Here is a 10,804-nt window from a genome sequence, read left to right as displayed (position 1 = left end):
GCTATCGTTGTGGCAATGCGAGCTCACTCTCTCAGATAAAGTGTTGTGTGGGTTACCGCGCGGATGCAAGTTCACAGAGGCGGATGTAAAGTGATAAGAGGAACTGATTCCACGACGCGGAGTGACGTCATGAGTGATATTTATGATCAAAACTGATTGCTTTCAGATAAACGTCATATGCAGCTTCTATAACGGCATCACACGTGGTGTAAGTGCTGTGCAGTCTTGTGAAGCAGCACTTAGCACGGAGCAAGTAAAGTGTTCTGCTGAGGAGGCACTCAAGCACTGAATTCTATCTTCGCGGCTCACGTACATTTTGGCGCCTGTCACAAAACAACATATGTGGAACGTGGAAATGGTATTGCATTGAATTGGCAGCGGTTATGCGGCATACGCTGTATTAGGACTGTTACATTGTGTACTTTCGAAATTCATCGCCACACAGGCATTTCACGACAAAATGTGGAGATATCCCTGGCGAGCGAAAATATTGATAGGGGAGAAGCCCCGAACATCGCGTGAATCCCGATCAATTCGTCTTGCAAGCAGGGATGATTGATGACGTAACGAGCTTCTCTATGGAGCGACAGCGCTCGTGGAGACTCAGAGGCCTCGTTGGATCTTCGACGTGCCTCTCGGTGATTGGGAGGGGGGGAGGGGGGCGTTGCCTGTGCCAAGGCAGACATTCCAGTTTGGAGCTTTGTAAGCAGCATCACAAAGACCGGCAAGGAACGTTGGCGGTAACCGCAAAAAAATTTAATCTCTCGATCCTTGCGGAGTCATGGATGCATTCCAAACTCGCTACTTGGTGGTGCACGCTAAAGTTTCCCTTTAGGTTGGCTATTTTTCACGAAATTTAGCATCAATGACTGTGTCCCTCGGAGCTCGACAGGAGTACTGCAAAATATATGGAAGCGATTCTTATAGTCAGCAATCAGAGAAATTGCAAAAGCAGCAATATAAAACACACCTTGCCATCAGTAAATTTGGTTAATGAAAAATGTTGTGGCCCTGTTGCCAAATAGGCCGATAATGCTTTAGTAATAGCCCACGTGGGGGATTGGCTAGGAATCGGGCGTGAGAAGGGCTAATGCGCACGCTTAATCACCGGAACATTATACACCTCGCTATATACGCAGAAAGAGAGAACATGGAATTGGTGGAAAGTTGTTAGTGGAGTTTTGAGTAGAACAACTGAGCTTTTTGGACCGGAAAAAGTTCATGCAAGAATCACCGCTAACAGGGCAGGCGCCTGGTCTCGGAAACGTATGCATGAATGGATGCAGCCACCCCTCGGGGACAATATCCCTGTGATGGAAATAGGCATGCCAATTCGTCGCAATGGCGTGGCAAGATGACGTTGTCTTATCATTGAAAAACCGTGGCAATGCAATAGGAAGGGATCTAAAGTCTCCTAATCACCGCAGACAGCACAAAGGGGGGAGGAGGCTAGACCAGCCCGGTGCATATAAAAGTTGAGTTGGGGGACTCGACATCTGAAGGTAGTTAATGTGACCTCGCATTATCGAGATTCACAAAAACGGGTTTTCCAATTATGTTTTAAATGGACATAATCTTCAAAATTGGTGATGATCCCTTCCTGCACTCTTGCTAGGCGTTGGTAGGTACGAAACCTAGGCAGAAAACCCCGAACGCGCGTGAGCGCGTGGCTTGCGGCGCCCGCGAGAGTCGTCCAGTCGTGCGCGTGAGCTAACGCCACATGCGGATCGCCCGCCTTCGTCGTCGTCGCCGTGCAGCCACCGGCACGCCACGGGTCTGCCTCTCCGAAGGCGATGGCGACGAATCTGTCAAGCCATCACTTCACAGTCCACACGTGAGGACGGCCACCGGCAAGCTGACGATAAAGTGGAGGTATAACGAGGCGAGGACGCACTGCAAGAAAATCTGTCCTACGCGGCTGCGCCGTCGGAAGATGAGGACTAAAGGAATGGCGAAGATTGCTACTGAATGAAACACTGTGCATATTAAGGGCACAGCCCTTCAGTGGCTCGCCGTGGACCCGTAGTATCTCGCTCGCTGGACCCAAGTAGAGCCACACGGCGTTCCGTCGTAGCGGCTGTCGTCGCGGCGTTACACAGAGGCTACGAAATCCGAGCGGTTTCTATAGACATAAGCGTTGGAAACTCGTGAACCGCTGGCGCTCGTCATACATCTCCCCGTTGTTTAGCGCAAAGAAAAGTGTAGGTACATTTGAAGCAAAACTAACGTAATTAACCGGCAGCGCCCGCGTTCATTTACTTACAAACGCTCGCTGTGTTGGTTTTTGCGATAGTGAGCGAAAAAAAGTGGCAGTACAACGCCGGCAGGTGCGGGAGGAAAATCAAGCACAAAAAGAACAGAACTCCCGTTGGCGCAGCTGCAGGCGGAGGGCGCGCGAGCCCTGCGAAGGCGGGAAGGCGGGAAGGCGGGAACAGCGCCACAGCCCATTATGGCGAATCACTGCTCTGCACTTCCGACAGCAAGGCCGTCCAAACCGGCTTTGCGCGGCTGGGTTCTGCTGCTCCCTCTTTCATGGGATCCGCTGTCAGTGTGGGGAGAAGCCAGGTCGATCCCCAGCTCTGCTGTTTCTCCAAACTTGCACCACTAATGCAAGCTGCGCGAATTTGTTATCATTTTTTTCGCACGTTGCAAACACGCCTTTAAGTAAAGTTCTGCCGCCGGCACGAAACCGGCGGATCCTAGCCATACACAGCTTCGCTGTAAAAAACATTCACAACTGTCGGAAAGTTGTGCCGGCACCGCACGTAGTTTCGTGTGGGTCCCCCCTCAAGCCACTACTGCCGTACTGTCTTGGGAACGAAGAAATGCCATAAGGTATGACGCACGCTCAATCCATCCTGACGTGCGTCATGACGTATCCCCGTGACCATCGTGATGGCCTCTTTTGTCAGATATGACGGACGGATGTGACGGACGGGTCGGACGGACGAGAATGACGGACGGATATGACGGACGCATTCGACGGATGGTTATGACGGAAGGACGAACGGGGTCTTTTTCACGATCTGGGAACCAGTGGCGGTAATGCCGCTCCCCACTGACTCACGTGGGGAAGGAAGAAAGCACGGAAGAGCTTTTCGCCTCTCACAAGAGACTGATGTGCGGGCGGCGAGGTAAAATGGCGCTCCGTAGGCCCCCTGAAATTATAGTGCGCTCCACAATCAATCGCACAATTCACGTCACAATTTGGAAGCACATGACGGGGATCAGGACCGCACCACTCAAGATGAACAGCAGCGTAAGACGAGGGCCACATTGGGGACAAATGCTTGCGTGTGCACGAACGCCTACGTCATCGTATCCTGTACTTCTATGAACTTTTTTCTGGGAGGAACATACCGGGTATTGCGGAAATAAATGTCCCTCCTCCGCACTTTTCGGCGTTACCATAAAGGGATCCAAACAAGATATCAACTGAGCGTCCTTGGGATGCTAGCCGCGGAGCCCTGATCGGCTTCAGCGTTGCGGTTCTCTGGTTGTATTCACCATCTTCATCTACACCACCATCGGAGGCTGCACGTGATGCGACATGTGGTGCAAACTATTCGTCATAGTGAACAGGTTGCCCGTTGTGCAATATCACCGGGTGAGTGTGCGGTCAGGTTGAGGAACTCTTAAGGGTACCCTTGGAACCACGCTCCTTGGCCTAAGATAACCTCAGGAAGGGCCAACCTTGACCAATAGCCTCGACGCAGGGGTTCAGCACCCCCAGCCGACCAGAGCAGGAGTTGAGGGGCGCCCTTTTCTTTTTCTTCATCATTTCTTCCTGGGTAGTCACAACTGGGAAGTAGTGGTTGCAGTTGCGTTGACATTACGTCAGGCCCGTGTGGCTTAGATGTGGGCACGGGCTCGGCCCGACCCGAAAGCCAGGGGACCGTGCCAGGCCACGGACCTGGTTCCTGTCGCAACATTCACCCAGGCCCGACCGGACCCGTGAAGAAATAAATTCACCCGGGCATAAATGTTTGGTCTGTGCAGAGTTCCACGCGGATTCCCATGCAGATATACAGACAGAAATTTGTCCATTCCATTCGACTTCAAGTGTCCTGTCGTTGCGAGAAAACTGCACAAAAAGTGACAATGCTGAGTCATTCTTTTTTTCTTCATATAGTTGCAAGAAACATACTTTTTTTCATATAGTTGCAAACGAATTGCATTCTAAGAAGATAAGAACCCCAAAAAAGACGGGAAATTGTAACCATCTGGAACGAAGTGTCGCCCATTTGGCTGTTGATAGTCAAATCTGTCTACCATCATTGATTGCAGAACAAAATACGAATAAACCAAAAACTGCAAAACAAAGTAAAGTTCTGGGAGCAAAAGAAATCCGCTTCGGGTGACGGGGAGTGGTGTAATCAGCACAACTTTGGGATAAAATAAAGTTGCTACTACTACGTAGTTGTCCTCCACACAATAACATTGCGTTGTTCTACGGTGACAGCAGTGGTCATGTGAATCCAGTCAGTGCTGCTTCTAGATCTCTGAATGCCTTAGGTGCCTCATCAAATGCGAAAAGGTACTGCAGCTGCAAAGAAGGTACTGCAAAGAAGTCGTTGTCGCTTTCGGAGTTAGCACAAAAGGTACTGTAGGAAGCAGACTCGGCTGGTGTGCGTTAGCCTCCTACATTTATTTGGGGAGCGTAGGCCCGGCCAATAGTGGGAGCGGCGTGGACAAGCTGCCGCCAGCACCGGCGAGTCACGTAGCATGGTGGTGAATGCCCTGCTATACTCGGTTACAACTCAAGAACGGCACCACCTCATGTAGCGTATCACTCCGCCAAAGCGTCGGACCCGTGACGTCAGTGCGCGCGCGTTTTGAAAGGGGTTTGATATGAATGCGTGATATCGTCTGCCTTGTCTCGCGCAGTTTGTTTGTCGTCACTGGAGTCGTTTATAAGCATATTAAGTCCAAAAAATTAGAGGAACGGCTCACGCCATGTTCAAAATATTCCCAGTAACGCCCTACCTGCGCCGCGCGGAGAAACATCCGGCTACGGTGATAAGGCACAGCGGCAACTTCCGGTGCCGTTCTTGAGTTGTCACCGAGTATAGCTCCAACAAACCGTTGTCGATGGGGGCGCGCGAAAGGGCATTTCCAGGTAGTTTGCGACGTCCGCCCAGTCATTCAAGGGTCGGATCGATGGGACGACCATTTGGGCGCCAGGTTCACGGTGTTTGTGCGGTCGCTTGTAGCTGCGATCGGCCGGACTAGAAAACGCGTGGTCGTCTGGCGAACGATCTGGCGAGAGTGCATAGGGAGGAGAAAGACGAATGCAATCTTCCAGGTTCCGACTCACTGGTGCCGTCCGAGCTTCGTGCGTCGCAAGTTTTGACGCGTCTACCATCGCTCGCTCAGGGTTGGCTAGCCAACATGGTTCGTGGTTGTCGGGAAGGTCACGCGGATGCACCGCTAGAGGTGAAACCGCGTTGTAGTCTACACCGGCTGTGGATGACAGTGGTGTAGGCGACTGAGGCGGAAGTGAGGTCGCCGCCACGGTATTGGGTGACTCACCGGTGCCTGCGCGTAGGGTGATAGCAGCGGGCGAGGCGGCAGGTGGTCGGCGGGCGCCCGTGATGTAGTTGTTCGCCGGTCCTCCCGTGGAAGGTGCGGCTGCCGCGCTTGAAACGGGGAGCAGGGTGTCGGCGTTGGTGAGAGAGGACGTCGCTGTGCTGGATTGCACGAAGGTACCGTGTGTGGCGGCGTTGTATGCGCGAGCCGTGCGGGAACCTCGTGTGCTGCAGGTGGCGGCAAAGCGTGCGAGGACCGTGCCGGTACCTCAGCTGCTGCAGGCCGAAAGCAGTCGTCCCCAAAGCCGTAGTGCGCGAGCACGGCAGCGCGAAGGTCATCGTAGGGGGTTTGGCTGGGCGGTGGGAGGACGGAGACGCAGCGGAGCTCTAGCCGAAGCGTATCCCAGAGGATGGAGTGCTTCAGAGGCTGTACACTGACGTGGTTGAGCCAGAGGGTAGCCTCGAACTTGAAGAACCATCCTCTCACGTGGCGTGCGTCGAACACCGGTATCGGCGGGTCCCCCCACGTAGCCATGTCGGTGTGCCGCTGGCCGGGTATATGGCGCATCACGTCCGGGTCACCACTTGTAGGGAGCAGACTCGGCTGGTGTGCGGTAGCGTCCTACATTTATTTGGGTAGCGTAGGCCCGGCCAGGAGTGGGAGCGGTGTGGACAAGCTGCCACCAGCTGCCCGGTCGTGTTCCATCTGTGGCGCGTGGCACTGCTGACCCTGGCCAGGCCAGCACCGCTGATGATGATGGTGGGATGATGCAGATGATAGGGGCGCTACTAGAAGATGAGGTGCGCGCCACTACAGCAGCAAAGTGGTTACAGTAGTAAAAAGAAAATAAATTCGGCTCGTATGGGATTTGAGCTCCGGCCGCCAGAGCGGCAGCCAGGTTCGCTAACCACAGCGCTAACCACAGCCTAACCAGGTTCGCTAACCACAGCCAGGTTCGCTAACCTGCCAGAACGTGACAGCATATGAGTAGAAGTGGTAACGGCGGAAGAGAGCTCTGCCGTGTGGAGGCTGTAATGGGAATTTCGACTGGCCCACCCGTCGGAATAACTCCTCTCAAAAGACAAGGAAAAAAAAAAAGAAAGAGACGCGAACACTATGTCGAGGCGAACAAGTATTTGATGATTGTTAGGCTTTCGCCTGTAAAACCAGAAGCACACTTCGGAACACGAGAAATTTTTATTAAAGCGAAGCTTTAGTGTCCTCTCTGATGATGGTGGACGCCAATACGCCCTACAGCAGAGCCAACTTTCTCGGACCGTGATGATGAATCATCATGAGTGAAGTGAAAGTGAAGAACGCTTCCCGGGGCCGGAATCGAACCTGGGTCCCCGGCGTCTATCCGATTGCTGAACTTCAACATGGTCGTAGTGAACGCCAGGGAGTTTTTACCGATTCGCGCCGTACTCCCCAAATCCGAACGTTCGGCCTATGGAGTGAACATCCGAGGGTTGCTGTTGGTATTCTAGAAAAGTGGGGCGTAGCTCCAGAGTGGCACATACTCGCAGTGTGAGATCGGCGAACCCAAGAATCCACTACGAGGAAGTTTCGTGTTCGGAGGGATGCATGACTTATTTATTTATTTATTTAGACTGAAGAACAGTTCAGGTTTATGGAGTTGAAAAAACACCTGGACAACAAGCCACGCTGTAGAGGAGGGTGCCTAAATTTTTTATAGCAAGTGTATTTTGCTACGTGTTCAGTGGACAACAAACCGGTGAGAGCGACCTCCTTATTACGTAACTCAAAGAAGCACGTCGGGGTACGTGTACGTCTTTTCTTGAAAAAGTCACAAGTTAGGCAAGTGCAGTCCGGTTTCGGGAAACCGTTTTTTTCTCTTTTTCTTCCCACATACATCTTGAGCTTATCGCATGCTTTATGCGCGTTGTAGTAGCGACCCCCGAAACTAGCACAGCGTGCTATAGAAATGGACAAGGGCTTGCTAACGCCCGGTTACCATTGAAAGGGCACATTCGTTGCAGCTAAATGCTAGAGGACAGCTTTAAACACCGTGTGGTGAAAAGTGAGGACCGGCTGGTGGTTTTGCGGCTTCAGCTTGAAAGACAGCTGACCTGTACGGGTGCTCAACATCTAGTGGCCGGTAACAATGGGGAAACCGGGGGTTAAGTTCGCTGCGGAAGAGATACGGACCCGAGCCCCTGCGGTCCCGGCTCCCATGGCGCCGCTGCTGTGGCGTTCCGCCTAATTGATGCTAATGCGCGCGAATCGTGGAGGCTGCCGCCCGCAGCAAATTTCATTAGGTCCTCACTCCGTATCCTGAGACAATCCCCATGGAAGGCACGCTGGAGAACCCTGCATTTGACTGTGCTCCGTGCCTCTCCGGCTGCGCATGCTTTTCTTCATTTCTTGTTGCAAATAATATGGTCATTGAGGATGATACTGTGGCCGTGCTGATCGGCATTTCCCGTTGCGAGGTAACACTAAAAAATGCGCGCTAGCACTCTCTAGAGATGGTTAATCGGCGAAGCTGTAACGAGCGGCCAGTGTCTTATGTATGGCGCATGGGGCATCCATTTCGAAGTGAAGGGCGGCAGGTGTTTACCAATGCCACGTTCATGCTGCTCCGGCCGTGCCGCTGCCGCCCCTACAGCCCGCCGTCGTGGCTTTGTCTGTGCTTCTCGCAGTAGCTCACTGCGCTCTCGCTCTACTGCGACAAACCCAGCCTCACTGCCTTCCTTCCAACTCCTCTCCGACCTGGTTTTTCGCGCGTACTCATGAGGTTGCGCAGGAGGAGTTTTCTGCGTACGCGAGACCGCTGCAATTTCCGTTGTGTGTGGATGTGACTCCACGAGATCTTGCAGTTCAAGTCTGCGCAAGCATGACGCATACGTAGGTTCCACTGATGTACTATCTTGATCACAGTTAAGGTGAACACGCCAGCGCGTGCCATTCTGTGCGCTGGAGGCGCCTGTCGGTGTTCTGGGGAACTTCGCACGCATGCGCAGTTCGTTTGCAACGAGGCTATGTGATGCGCGTGCGAAGTAACCCGGAACGCCGACAGGCGGCTCCCGCGCACGGAATGACCCGCGCTTCCGTGTTCACCTTAACTCTGATCAAGATAGTTCTTGGTTCATGGCTTCGGCTGCATTGAACGTACCGCAAAAAGCATAAAATGTCCTCGGGATGGCAACAGACCTGAGCAGGGGCTCATCGAACTGTGATTACAGCACTTCGCCTTTCACAGCAAAGTCGTCGCCCCGGAGGGAGGCATTCACGTAAGAATACTAGGTGCATGCCTTTTGGCCAATGGCTCTGAGTCAGTGGTGACACTTTTTGAGATGCAGAGTCACCATCATCATCATCCTAATCATCACAATCACGCCGGTCTTCGTCGTCTGTAATCTTCAGCATCACCAAAGGCAGACAGACCATTTTCCATATCTTCCGATCTCTCCAGACGTACCCCTCCCTCCTACAAAGGCTTCCACGGAGGCCCCCCTCCAGTGGCTGGGTTTTTCCTTATCGGTTCCGAATTTATGAAAGCGAAACTTTCTACGCCTAAGTGATTCCGTTCGACGTCGCGCCAAACGCACTGAAGAAAGCCAACTCTACAAAATAGGTTTCACAAAACGATGACAATGACAAGCGAAGGCACATCAAGCGCCTGAAAAAAAAAAAGCGCTTCCCGTTGTCGGAGTCGGACCTGGGTACGTCCCATTAGGGAGCCGACGTATATCCATATGCGCCATTCGGACACAGCCGAACCAGCTTCGCGTTTTAACCGTCTTTCTCTTTAGAAAGGAGCTTTGATTTTGTCATTCGGTACTGCTTTTGTCGATACAATGTTTTTCCTGCTGTTCATTCCTTTATTTTCTAAACAGGTCGTTCACTCAGTTAGTGAAACGCATCATCCAAATTCCTTTCCACGAAGGCTAAAGTAACCAGTTGTAGTAGTTGTGGTTTGAGGAAAAGAAAAGAAAAGGAAGTCCACTGGGGATATTGTTGAGCTCGGCAGGTCGCTTACCTGCATACAACCTAGTGCAGAAAAGGGCAGTACACGGGGAATTGAGGATAGCGCAGAGTGTCAAAATGATAGAGAAAGAAGGAAAGAATCAGAGAAGGCGGGCTCATTGTTTTTTTTTTCTTTTGTCAATCGAGTATTTTTTCTTTGCTTCTGGAAATTGTTAAACCTGCTAGTCTTCACAATTTCCTCACTTCGATTTTCACTTAGCCTTAATTAATTTTCTTCAACAGTGAGATTTTGCACCGACTTTGCCAATCCCCCAGAGTGGGTACGCGCCAGTGTTTTCCAACCACCGACCAATGCGCGGGCATCCTAAAGGTGAAGACGAGGAAGAAGAAGCCGAAGAGGCGCGAGAGCGCGCTCCAGGCCGGTGGCAAGTTCCCCCAGAAACATGCCCCTTCTCTAAAGCCCCTGCCACTGAAGCGACCCTGGACCACCTCCTGGGGACACGCCCGTGTCTCCAGGAAGCAAGAGTTCGTCACATGAGGGCCCTTGGGTACCACCCAGGACGACCACCTGACCTTCTCCTCTGGACGCAAGGCCGCCAAAACCGGCCCCTCCTGGACTTAGGAATTATTGGCGATGCTTTTGGCTCTTCAAAAACTTCAGCTTAGATTTTCACATGGGCATGCTTCCGCACGTAGAAGACGACAACCTCAACACCGACGTTTAAGGATAGCTAAAACATGCGGAGGAGGCCCGCGAGCTCGCTCCAGTTCGTATGACGGACCAGCAGCTGGTGGATGCTGGACGCTACAATCTCCGACTCCGAGGCGTCGAGTACCACACTGGAGATCGTGTGTGGGTTTGGACTCCCATCCGGCGACGCAGACTCAGTGAGAAGCTTCTGCTACGTCTATTCGGACCCTACCGGATTCTACGACGTGTTGGCCAACTTACCTACGAGAAACCAGCCCTGCCCTGTCTGTCCGGGCACAAATGCGCGCACGACGCCGCTCTGGAATGTTCTAAACCAGTTAATGATGACTTCAGCGCTCACTCCCATCCCTCATTCGCAGCATTGATATGGTATCCTCAGCTGAAATTCTAACTGTAGAACTGGCCCCCAATGGGGATTCCGGCACATCACGACGACGCACGCGGCCCGAAGTCGTCCACGTTGTTCGCCTCAAACCTTACTGCGCAAGATGATGGACTATTTTTGTTGTTCTTGTTTGTTCGGACTGTCGCTTTATTTTAGCATCGGGTCGATGCACTCTTAGAGGGGGAGTAATGCCGCGAACTAGGCATTGGGTTTGTTTATTTATGGTT

This window comes from Haemaphysalis longicornis, unplaced genomic scaffold, assembly GCF_048455015.1.
Source record: "Haemaphysalis longicornis isolate Haplotype H1 unplaced genomic scaffold, Haemaphysalis longicornis Haplotype H1 scaffold_8, whole genome shotgun sequence".
NCBI lineage: Eukaryota > Metazoa > Arthropoda > Arachnida > Ixodida > Ixodidae > Haemaphysalis > Haemaphysalis longicornis.
This window is presented reverse-complemented; position numbering follows the sequence as displayed.